Source organism: Choloepus didactylus, chromosome X (assembly GCF_015220235.1).
Source record: "Choloepus didactylus isolate mChoDid1 chromosome X, mChoDid1.pri, whole genome shotgun sequence".
In the NCBI taxonomy this organism is placed as follows: Eukaryota; Metazoa; Chordata; class Mammalia; order Pilosa; family Megalonychidae; genus Choloepus; species Choloepus didactylus.
Genome location: NC_051334.1, coordinates 58,096,846 through 58,109,722, shown reverse-complemented (window position 1 = coordinate 58,109,722; position 12,877 = coordinate 58,096,846). Strand labels below are relative to the sequence as shown.

At 37.7% G+C, this 12,877-nt stretch overlaps 1 pseudogene; it reads left to right on the top strand.

Moving 5' to 3' along the window:
• The first annotated feature begins 703 nt into the window (after positions 1 to 703).
• Positions 704 to 2,572, top strand: LOC119522162 (annotated as a pseudogene).
• Positions 2,573 to 12,877: the final 10,305 nt, after the last annotated feature.

Below are 12,877 nucleotides of genomic sequence, written 5' to 3'. Positions count from 1 at the left end.
GGATCATTATCTGGTGAGTGAATATATCTCAATAAAATTGCATTTACAAAAATTCAATACAGGCATACAGCAGCAGATTTGAATAGGCAATAGAATCAGTGAACTAGAAGGCAGGACAATTAAAATCTTACAGACAGAATAACAGATAAAGAAAAGAATGGAAAATATTGAGGGGGGGTCTGAGGGATTTGAATGACAGCAGGAAGCACATAAAAATACATGTCATGTGTGTCCCAAAAGGAGAAGAGAAGGTAAAAGGTGCAGAAAGAACATTTGAGGAAGTAATGGCCAAAAATATACCAGCTCCTATGAAAGACATAAATATACATGTCCAAGAAGCACAACATACCCCAAACAGAATATATCCTAATAGACCTTCTACAAGTCACATACTATTCAGAATGTCAAATGTCAAAGATAAGAGAGAATCCTGAAAGAAGCAAGAAAAAAGTGATCATCACATACAAGGGAAATGCAATAAGACTAAGTGTCAATTTCAATCAGAAACCATGGAGGGAAGAAGGCAGTGGTATAATATATTTAAGGTACTGAAAGTACTGAAGTCTTTGTCCAGCAGAGTTATCCTTCAAAAAGTATTGAATTCTTTATCCAGCAGAACCATCCTTCAAAAATGAGGGAGAGAGCCTCTGTGTCCATGATCCTTACAGGTCTCTGCACCTCATGCCACAGCAGGTAAATCCAAATGATAGATTTCTCTAAGTCACCCAAAATACTTGATGAAGAAAAAGAGAGCACATTTGGTTAGGTGCATGGGGTCTCAGGACCTGTGGTTACAGCCTGCAACATGGCAGGTGCATGCATATATGAACTAGTGAGAGTGGGCCACAGAATGTTGGTTGGAGAGATTATTTGTCTGGAGAGTGACATGGCTACTATCCAGGTGTATGAAGAAACATCTTGTGTGTCTGTTGGGGATCCTGTCCTCTGCACTGGCAAATCTCTCTCAGTTGAGCTTGGTTCTGGCATTATGGGAGCAATTTTTGATGGTATTCAAAGACCTTTGTTGGATATCAGTAATCAGACCCAAAGCATATACATACCCAGAGGAGTAAATGTGTCTGCCCCGAGCAGAGAAATCAAATGGGATTTTACACCTTGCAAAAACCTATGGGTTGGTAGTCATATCCATGGCAGAAATATTTGTGGAGTTATCAATGAGAATTCACTAATCAGACATAAAATCATGTTACCACCATGAAACAGAGGAACAGTAACTTACATTGCTTCAGCTGGGAAGTATGATACCACTGTTGTTGTCTTGTAGCTTGAATATGAAGGTGTAAAAGAGAAATTCAGCATGGTCCAAATATGGCCTGTACATCAAGTTTGACCTGTCACTGAGAAGCTCCCAACCAGTTATCCATTGTTGACTAAACAGAGAATCCTTGATGCCCTTTTCCCATGTGTACAGGGAGGAATTACTGTTATCCCTGGGGCTTTGGGCTGTGGAAAGACAGTGATATCACAGTCTGTATCCAAGTATTCCAAAAGTGATGTCATCATCTATGTAGGATGTGGTGAAAGAAGAAATGAGATGTCTGAAGTTTTCTGGGCCTTTCCAGAGCTCACAATGGAAGTTTATGGTAAGGTAGTGTTGATTATGAAGAGAACAGCTTTGGTAGTCTATACCTCCAATATGCCTGTTTCTGCTAGAGAGGCCTCTGTTATACTGGAATTATGCTATCAGAATATTTCTGACACATATGCTATCATGTCAGTTTGATGGCTGACTCTATCTTCAGATGGGCTGAGGCCCTTAGAGAAATCTCTGGTCATTTAGCTGAAATGCCTGCAGATAGTGGATATCCTGCATATCATGGTGCCCATCTGGCCTGTTTCTATGAGTGAACAGGCAGGGTAAAATATCTTGGAAATCCTGAAAGAGAAGGGAGTGTCAGCATTGTAGGAGCAGTTTCTCCACCTGGTGGTGATTTTTCTGATCCAGTTACATCTGCTATTTTTGGTATTGTTCAGGTGTTCTGGGGCTTAGATAAGAAACTAGCTCAATGTAAGCATTTCCCCTCTGTCAATTGGCTGATCAGCTACAGCAAGTACATGCATGCCTTGGATGAGTACTATGACCAACACTTCACAGAGTTTGTTGCTCTGAGGATCAAAGTTAAGGAGATTCTGCAGGAAGAAGAATACCTGGAAGAAATTGTACAACTTGTGGGAAAGGCTTGCTTCTTTAGCAGAAATAAATGAAATCACTTTGGAGGTAGCAAAACTTATCAAAGATGACTTCCTACAACAAAATGGGTATACTCCTTATGAGAGGTTCTGCCCATTCTACAAGACAGCAGGGTTGCTGTCCAACATGATTACGCTTTATGATATAGCCCATAGAGATGTTGAAACCACTGTCCAAAGTGACAATAAAGCTGCATGGTCCATTATCCACGAGCACATAGGTGAGAACCTCTATAAACTTTCCTCCATGAAATTCAAGGATCCAATGAAAGATGGTGAGGCAAAGATCAAGGCCAACTATGCACAACTTCTTGAAAATATAAACAGTGCATTCTGCAGCCTTGAAGATTTAGAACTTTGATATCTTTCCTCCTTTTTCTTAGAAACTCATGTGTGAATTTTCCTAAATTTCTCAACTCAAACCCTTTGCTTCTTTCTTATGCTGCTTTGAGACTAGTGCTTATATGTGTAATTTGTTTCCCTGATTATTTAGTAGGTCTTATATAAAACAAACATTCCTTTGTTCACATTTGAGGGGTCTCCCTGATTCTTTATCTTTGGTGGTGAATGTGGCAAACATGATATACAATGGTTACATTACTGTTAATTTGTATGTAGGATGATGTCCCTTGTCCTACATTTGCCCTTTCCTCTTCACTATTAAATTATAAAACAGGACTACTCCATGTACTCTATCTGTAATGTATTTGTAATGGAAAGCCAGATTTCTATACCTTTTGACTGCTTCTCTGTGAAATAATTCAATATCTATGCAATAAAGTTATTTGCAACTTAGCTTTTTGCTAAGTAACTGCTTTGCAGGAAATATTTCGTTTTTTTCAACATGAATTATTATGCATGGTTTACCAGGTATAAATCAGGAATATTTGGGGAAAACTGTTGGGAACTCTACTGTTTTCAAAATATGCAATTGTGGGGTTCAGCATAATATATGAAGCAGTAACCTCCAAAATATTGAAAATGGAACTAGGCAGTCAAACTTCGATTAACATCATGTTGTTAAAGCCTATTTTATTTCACCAGAAAAAATTCAGTATCAAGGACTATTGTACTGCATTACTAGGAAAATCTTTTTAAAATTGCATTTAAATTACTGAAACTTGATCCACATCACACCCTCTTACTTTTCCTCAAACATCTTAGAAGCCAAAATTTCTTAAAGCCATGTAGCAGTGTGATCAGCATCAAAACACCACAGAGATTTTTAGTAGTGTTTTAAATCTGTTTGCACCTTTAAGAACTGACTGGGCTGTAGTATTTCTTGAGGCCACAGTGGCATTATGTTTTTACAAAGTAATGACATGTGTCACGTTTGCATATTTGTTGGCACATTGTTCTAAACATCCAGCTTACCAATTGTAGAAATATTTTCTTTCATGTAGTTTTTGATTCACTGTCTCAAAGGTCTCTCAAAACATCTATAGCCATAGATGCATAACAACTTCCATTCTGTTTGATCAGTATGAAATTAATTCTTACATCTGCTGATAACAGAATCTGTGTTGTGTAGAAAAAAAGATCATTTCATCCAGTTTTGCAAGTTTATTTTTAAATAATGATTTTTGGGTTTTGTATAATAAGGTACACTGCAGAGCAACTCCAGGAGAAAAAATTTCCCATTAATTCTCTGACCAATAGTGCTGGCCCCATGGTTTCCTTTATGGGAATAGGAGAGGGTGTGTGAACAAGTCTGACAATCTCAAATACCCAAATGTAATGGCATAAAGTATTTACTTTGTGCCTCACTATAATATTTAAATCTTTAGGTATTACATTTCTGTCAGTCTTTTAAGGAAAGATAAAATCAATAGAGAATTCAACTATAATTTTGTTAAAAATCCTTGCAGATTGCGTGTTTTCACAGTTGCCTGCTATTCAGGAAAGGTATTTTTCCATGAAACTTTTTTTAAAATTAAATTTTACTGAGATATATTCACATACCATACAATCATCTATGGTGTACAATTCACGGTACCATCATATAGTTGTGCATTCATCACCCCAATCAATTTTTGAACATTTTCCTTACTCCAAAAAGATTAAAAATAAGAGCAAAAATAAAAGTAACAAAGAACACCCAAAACGTTCCATCCACCCATCTCATTCTATTTTTCACTTAGTTTTTTTCCTCATTTTTCTATTCATCTGTCCATACACTGGATAAAGGGAGTGTGAGCCACAAGGTTTTCACAAACACACAGTCACACCATGTAAGCTACATAGTTATGTAACCATCTTCAAGAACAAAGGTTACTGGGTTACAGTTTGACAGTTTCAGGTATTCCCTTATAGCTATCCCAATACATTAAAAACTAAAAAGGGATATCTATATAGCACATAAGAATGCCCTCCAGAGTGACCTCTCAACTCCATTCAAAAATCTCTCAGACACTGAAACTTTATTTTATTTCATTTTGCTTCTGCCTTTTGGTCACTAAGATTTTCTCAATCCCACAATGCCAGGTGCAAGCTCATCCCTGGGAGTCATGTCCCACATGACCAGGGAGATTTACACCCCCAGGAGTCATGTCGCACATAGGAGGGAGGGCAGTGAGTTCACCTACCAAGTGGGCTTAGAAGGGGGGTCATATCTGAACAACAAAGAGATTCTCTGGGGGGGACTCTTAGGCACAATTATAAGTAGGCTTAGCCTCTCCTTTGCAGTAACAAGCTTCATAAGAGCAATCCCCAAGATTGAGGGCTCATCCTACAAATTGTTAGTCCTCAATGTTTGTGAGAACATCAGTAATAACCCAGGTGGGGAAGTCCAACATTTCGGCATTTTCCCCAGTTCCTCAGGGGGTCCCTGCAAATACATTTTTATTCTCTGCCAAAATTACTTTGAGATGTGTCAGGATTTCACACTAACCTGTACAAACCTACCAGATCTCACTTTCCATTCAAAGTTCCATGTAATTATGGTGTTTGATTAAACTGACCATACAAGTTAAATTATTCAGTGTGCTGCAGAAAATATAGATCCTGCACCAAATAAACATCTCTTCCCTTGGTCTCATACAGAAGTTGAAGTTTTAAAACACAGTAAATATCATCCTTTACACTTTGGCCTGATTTGCCTTAGTCCTAACCAGATTTGCTTCATTCATATCTCTAAATGAAGTCTGAACTCTTTTTCAGCTTTTTTTTTAACAGTTGCTGTATGAGGTAATACTGACATACATAGCTGCTGAACACTAGCTCTGAGTTTCAGGTGTCACACATATACCCAAAGTTCTGGAGACCAACTAGGTTATACACAAAGAGCTCAGAATCTCAGAATTTGGAGATAACCATTACAACTCAGTAATAGATGTGACTGCTGTAAGAGCTTACAATCTATGGCCCATTACAGTAAGTGTGCCCCTGATAAGCTGTGCTCTAAGATTCAATTCTCAGAATTTACACATTATAGTTAATCCATACTAGTGAGGCATTGTAATGTTTGTCTTCTTGTTTCTGCCATACATTACTCAAAATGCTGTCCTCAAGATCCATTCACTTAGTTGCATGTCTCACAGTGTCATTCCTTCTTGCAGCTGCTCAATATTCTATTGTATGCATACACCACAGTTCTACCTTCTGTTCATCAATCTATGTACCCTTAGGCCACCTCCATCCACTGCAAATTGTGAATAGTGCCACCATAAACACCAGTGTACAAATGTCTGTTCATGTCCCTGCTCTCAGGTCTTCCAAGTATATACCCCGTAATGGGGTTGCAGGACTTTTTTGGCACCCACATACTTAGCTTCTTGTGGAACCACCACACTATCCTCCAGGTAGGCTACACCATTCTACTTCCTCACCAACAGTAAATTGGTACATACCTCTCTCCATGTTTTCTCCAGTACATGTATCCCTCTGTTTATATTTTTCCCTTCAATTTTATAGATATGTATTCACATACCATACAGTCATCCACAATGTACAATCAATTGTTTACAGTGTCATCATATAGCTGTGCATCATCACCACAATCAGTACTTGAACATATTCATTACTCAAGAAAAATTTTTAAAAGAACAATTAAAAAGATTAAAAAGTTAAAATACCATAAAATACAATATAATAATAAGGTAAGACAACACCACCACTACCACAAATCCCATCCTCCTCCCTTATATCCCCCTCTCATAGACATTTAGCTTTGGTATATTGCCTTAGTTACATTTAATGGAAGCATATTACAATGTTACTGTTAACCATAGACTCCAGTTTTCTTTCATTATATTTTTCCCTGATACCCTTTTTTTTTTAAACTTCATTTTATTGAGATATATTCACATACCATGCATTCATACAAAACAAATCGTACATTCGATTGTTCACAGTACCATTACATAGTTGTACATTCATCACCTAAATCAATCCCTGACACCTTCATTAGCACACACACAAAAATAACAAGAATAATAATTAAAGTGAAAAAGAGCAATTGAAGTAAAAAAGGACACTGGGTGCCTTTGTCTGTTTCTTTGTTTGTTTCCTTCCCCTATTTTTCTACTCATCCATCCATAAACTAGACAAAGGGGAGTGTGGTCCTTATGGCTTTCCCAATCCCATTGTCACCCCTCATAAGCTACATTTTTATACAATTGTCTTCTAGATTCATGGGTTCTGGGTTGTAGTTTGATAGTTTCAGGTATCTAAACCCCAATTCTTTAGAACCTAAAAAGGGTTGTCTAAATTGTGCATAAGAGTGCCCACCAGAGTGACCTCTCGGCCCCTTTTGGAATCTCTCTGCCTCTGAAGCTTATTTCATTTCCTTTCACATCCCCTTTTTGGTCAAGAAGATGTTCTCCATCCCATGATGCCAGGTCTATATTCCTCCCCGGGAGTCATATTCCACGTTGCCAGGGAGATTCACTCCCCTGGATACCCTCCTTTTTTCAACACCTTGTAAGGTTGACATTCATCTGTTCTCCCACATGTAAAAGCATTTTATATTTGTACATTTAGTCACCATCACTTACCCCTGTAGGTTTCACTAAGTTATACAGTCCTAGTCTTTATCATCTATATTTCCTTCTGATGTCAAACTTGCCCCAGCCCCCTCTTTCAGCTTTACTCACAGACATCTTTTTTCAGTGTATTTAGAATATCATGCTACAATCACAGAGTATTATGCTATCCATTTCTGGATCTATACAATCAATTCTGTTGAACATTCTCTACTCCCTCAGCGTCAAATGCCAAATCTCTACCTTCTTTCTATCTCCTAATAGCCTGTGTTCTCAGATTTTAACTCTCAAAATTTGCTCATTAATGTTAGTTTACATTAATGAGACCATACATTATTTGTCCTTTTGTTTTGGGCTACCTTCATTCAATATAACATCCTCAAGGTTCATCCACATTATTATATGTTCTGTGGCTTTGCTCTGTTTGACAGCTACATAATATTCCATTGTGTGTATATACCACGGTTTGTTTATCCACTTATTAATTGATGGACCTTTGGGCTGTTTCCATATCTTGGCAATTGCAAATAATGCCAGTGTAAACGTCAGTTAACAAATGTTCATTCCTGTCTTAGCTTTCAGTTCTTCTGAGAATATACCTAGTAGTGGAATTGCTGGATCATATGGCAATTCTAAACTTAGCTTTCTGAGGAACTGCCACACTGCCTTCCAGAGTGGCTGCATCATTCTATATTCCTACAAATAGTGAATAAGTGTTCCTTTCTCTCCACATCCTCTCCAGCACTTGTAATTTTCTGTTTTTTTTTTTTATAATGGCCATTCTAGAATGTGTGAGATGATATCTCATTGTGGTTTTGATTTGCATTTCCCTAATAGCCAGTGAAGTTCAGCATCTTTTCACTTGTCTTTGAGCCATTTGTATTTCATCTTCAGAAAAGTGTCTATTCATGTCTTTTGCCCATTTTTTAATTGGGTTGTTTGTCTTTATGTTGTTGAGTTGTAGGATCTCTTTATATATTCTGGATACTAAACCCTTATCTGATATGTGATTTCCAAATATTGTCTCCCATTGCCTAGGCTTCCTTTTTACTTTTCTGAAAAAGTCCTTTGATGTAAAAAGTGTTTAATTTTGAGGAGATCCCTTTTATCTATTTCTTCTTTGATTGCTTATGCTTTGGGTGTAAGGTCTAGGAAACCACCTCCTATCATAACATCTTCAAGATGTTAAAACTTGAAACTTTTTTAATCTGTCAGAAAGATTGGTAGATCAAATTTATGCAGTGATTTGTGGCCTCCTATCAGAGACCCTAAGACCAATGGAAATTAAAAGGATTTCAAAAGCTTTCTATTCCTACCTTAAACCCACCAGCAAACTAGGGTTGTGATAGGAATGAGTGATATGATGAGAAAGTTTGATTAGTTTCTTTGTTCTGAATTTGCAATGTATCCTTTTAAGAATGTTGATGTATGAATGTAAAGATGCTACAGAAACAATGTGAAGATGCTAGAGAAACTATGCTCAGATATCCATTTTAAGTGTCCCTTCACCATCTATGTGTTACGGAATTTCAGGTTAGGGCAATAATCATATTTCTTTAATAAGAATGTGTTAAAATTACAACAATCTTTTAAAAAGATGATGCATTTCTATATTTATTGTTCTGTGCCTGGTCCTAAGTGGAGCCAGTTAAACACATTTCAAATGCATTTTCCAGTGTAAAACCTCACACATTTTACCCTTTGGAAATTTCCTTCCATCTTGAATAATGCATGAGAGAATTCATATATATTGCCACCTTATCCTTGACATTCCACTATCTTTATGTTAAAAGTTGTGTAGAATTGTTAAAATCCATGAAAGAATAACAAATGAATTTAAATTTAAAAAAATAAGTGAGAGTTTGAAATATTCACAGATAAACAGAAACTGAGAGACTTCATACAAAGGAGACCTCCCCTACAAGAAATACTAAAGGGAGTTCTGTATGCTGACAGGAAAAGACAAAGGGAGAAAGATTGGAAGAGAGCATAGAAATGAAAGATTATCAGCATGGGTAACTAACAGGACAAAAAGAGAGACAAAAATAAGATATGACATATAAAAACTAAGGGGTAAAATGGTTGAAGTAAGTACAGAATTTACAGTAATAGCATGGACTATTAATGGATTAAACTCCCCAATCAAAAGACACAAATTAGCACAATGGATAAAAAAAGTATGATGCAAATATATGCTGTCTACAAGAGACTCACCTTAGACCCAAGGACACAAATAGTTTGAAAGTGAAAGACTGGAAAGATATATTCCATGCAAACAGTAATCATAAAAGAGCTCTGGTAGCAATACAATTATCTGACAAAATAGAATTCTAATGAAAACTGTTAAAAGAGACAAATTCCTAGAAGAAAATATAAGTAAGCTTCTTCAAGGCCTTGTGGTAAGCAATGGTTTCTTTGACTTTACACCCAAAGCACAAATGATGAAGGAAAAAAAAGTAAATGGGACCTCCTCAAAATTGAAAATTTTCCTTCATCATAGGACTTTATCAAAAAAGTGAAAAGGCAACCTACTCAATGGGAGAAAATATCTGGAAACCACATATCTGGTAAGGATTTAATATCCAAAGTATATAAAGAAATCTCACAACTCAACAATAAAAAGACAAACAACCCAATTAATAAATGGGTGAAAGACATTAATAGACATTTTTCCAAAGAGGAAATATAAATGGCTAAAAAGCATATGAAAAGATGCTCAACATCACTAGCTATTGGGAAAATGCAAATCAAAACCATGAGATATCATTTTACACCTACCAAAATGGCCACTATTACAAAAACAGAAAACTACAAGTGTTGGAGAGGATGTGGACAAATAGGAACATTCATTGACTGCTGGTAGGAATGTAAAATTGTGCAGCTGCGGAGAACCTAAGATGGCAGCTAGGAGAGACAGGGCAAAATAACACCTCCATGAAAAATACTAGAGAAAGCCAGAAAGTGACCCAAAACACCAGTTCCAGCAACATACCAGCTGGACAAGGTCTGCTAAGTCCACAGGGAACATGCACTTGGTGAAACCGGGAGCCTGCATTCTGAAATGAGTGAATAAGCCTGCTGAATATCTGGCAGCCATGCTGCAGTGTGGGGAAACCATGGGTTGGCATTTGGAGGTGGACTAATTCTTTTTTAAAAAGCCCAAAAGTGGCTGCAGATACAGCAGCGAGAACCACACGGTGAAGTGTGGCAGGAATGGGCCTCAATATCTGCTGTGGAAGATAGCCTTTTGTGCACCTGCTGCTAATTGTCTCAGAGCAAGGCAGGCAGAGGGGAGCCAAAAGGGGAAAATAAACATGCCCCTTGCAGCCATCTTCCCAGTGGGCTGGGAATGCTCTTGCCCAGAGCCGGCACCACAGCCCAGAGCCATGCCAAAAAACCCAGTGTGACAGGAAGTGTTTCCAGCAACACGTGCACATGCCACAATATCAGGCATGGACAATAGCCTTTTGCACACCCACAGCTAACTGTCTCAGAGCTGGGAAGGTGGAGCTGTGTGAAAAGGGGGAAATTAACATGCCCCATTCAGCCATCCTTACAGCAGGCTGGGAATGCACCTACATGGCCCATTGGCCCAGAACTTCCCTTGAGGGATGGTGTGCATTTGTAATGTAGCACAACCTTCCCTCAGCAGAGGCCCTAGAACAGCATGGCTTGGAAGAGGTACCCATTCGGAAATCCCAGGGACCATATGCCAATACCAAGGACTTGTGGGTCAGTGGCAGAGACAATCTGTGTTGAGACTGAAATGAAGGTTTAGACTCTTGCAACAGCCTAAAATCTCCAGGAACACCTGGGAGGTTTGATAACTAAAGCTGCCCTCCCTTCCTAACCACTCAGACACATGCCCCACATTCATGGTGGACAGCACCAACAACACACCCAAACATGGTGCACCAATTGGACCCCACAACAACCAGACCCCCACACTCCACAAAGACAAAGTTGGGGAGAACTGACTTGAGGGGAGTAGGTGACTCACAGATGCCATCTGCTGGTTAGTTAGAGAAAGTGTATGCCACCAAGCTGTAGATCTGACAAATCAGAGATAAGTCTTTGAATAATCCTACATACCCTAAAAGAACCCTATCAAGTAAAGCAAATGCCAGAGGCGAAAAACAACAGAAAATTTTAAAGCATATGAAAAAAACAGATAATATGGATAACCCAAACCCAAACACCCAAATCAAAAGATCAGAGGAGACACAGAACTTGGAGCAATTAATCAAGGAACTAAAGACAAGCAATGAAAGCATGGCACAGGATATAAAGGACATGAAGAAGAGCATAGAACACGATATAAAGGACATGAAGAAGACCCTAGAAGAGCATAAAGAAGAAATTGCAAGAGTAAATAAAAAAATAGATGATCTTATGGAAATAAAAGAAACTGTCAACCAAATTAAAAAGATTCTGGATACTCATAGTACAAGAATAGAGGAAGCTGAGCAATGAATCAGTGACCTCAAGGACCATAGAATTGAAAATGAAAGAACAAAGGAAAGAATGGAGAAAAAATCAAAAAAGTAGAAATGAACCTCAGGGATATGACAGATATAATAAAACATCCAAATATAAGACTTATTGGTGTCCCAGAAGGGGAAGATATGGGTAAAGGTCTAGAAAGAGTATTCAAAGAAATTGTTGGGGAAAACTTCCCAAACCTTCAACACAATATAAATACACAAAGCATAAATGCCCAGAGAACTCCAAATAGAATAAATTCAAATAAACCCACTCCAAAACATATTCTGATCAGACTGTCAAATACTGAAGAGAAGGAGCAAGTTCTGAAAGCAAGAGAAAATCAATTCACCACATACAAAGGAAACATAAGACTAATAGTGACTACTCAGTGGCCACCATGGAGGTGAGAAGGCAGTGGCATGACATATTTAAAATTCTGAGAGAGAAAAATTTCCAACCAAGAATACTTTATCCAGCAAAGCTCTCCTTCAAATTTGAGGAAGAGCTTAAATTTTTCACGGACAAACAAATGCTGAGATATTTTGCTAATAAAAGACCTGCCCTACTTCAGATACTAAAGGGAGCCCTGCCAACAGAGAAACAAAGAAAGGAGAGAGAGAGATAGAGAAAGGTTCAGTACTAAAGAGATTCAGTTTTGGTTCATTAAAGGACAATAAGAGAGAGAGGGAAAAATATATCTGACAAACATAAACCAAAGGATAAGATGGCTGATTCAAGAAATGCCTTCACAGTAATAATATTGAATGTAAATAGATTAAACTCCCCAATTAAAAGACAATCTGATAAATGAATTGGATTTAACAGACATATATAGAACATTACATCCCAAATCACCAGGATACACATTCTTTAGTGATCACGGAACTTTCTCCAGAATAGATCATATGCTGGGACATAAAACAAGGCTCAATAAATTTAAAAAGATTGAAATTATTCAAAGCACATTCTCTGACCACAATGGAATACAATTAGAAGTCAATAACCATCAGAGACTTAGAAAATTCACAAACACCTGGAGGTTAAACAATACACTACTAAAACAAATGGTTTATAATATAGAATGTAGGGGAACTAGTGATAGAGAGCAATTAATGAAGGGGGAAAGACAATCCAATAAGAACAGATAAGATATCATGGGTAAATTTAACATTCTGGGAATGCCCAGAAATGACTATGGT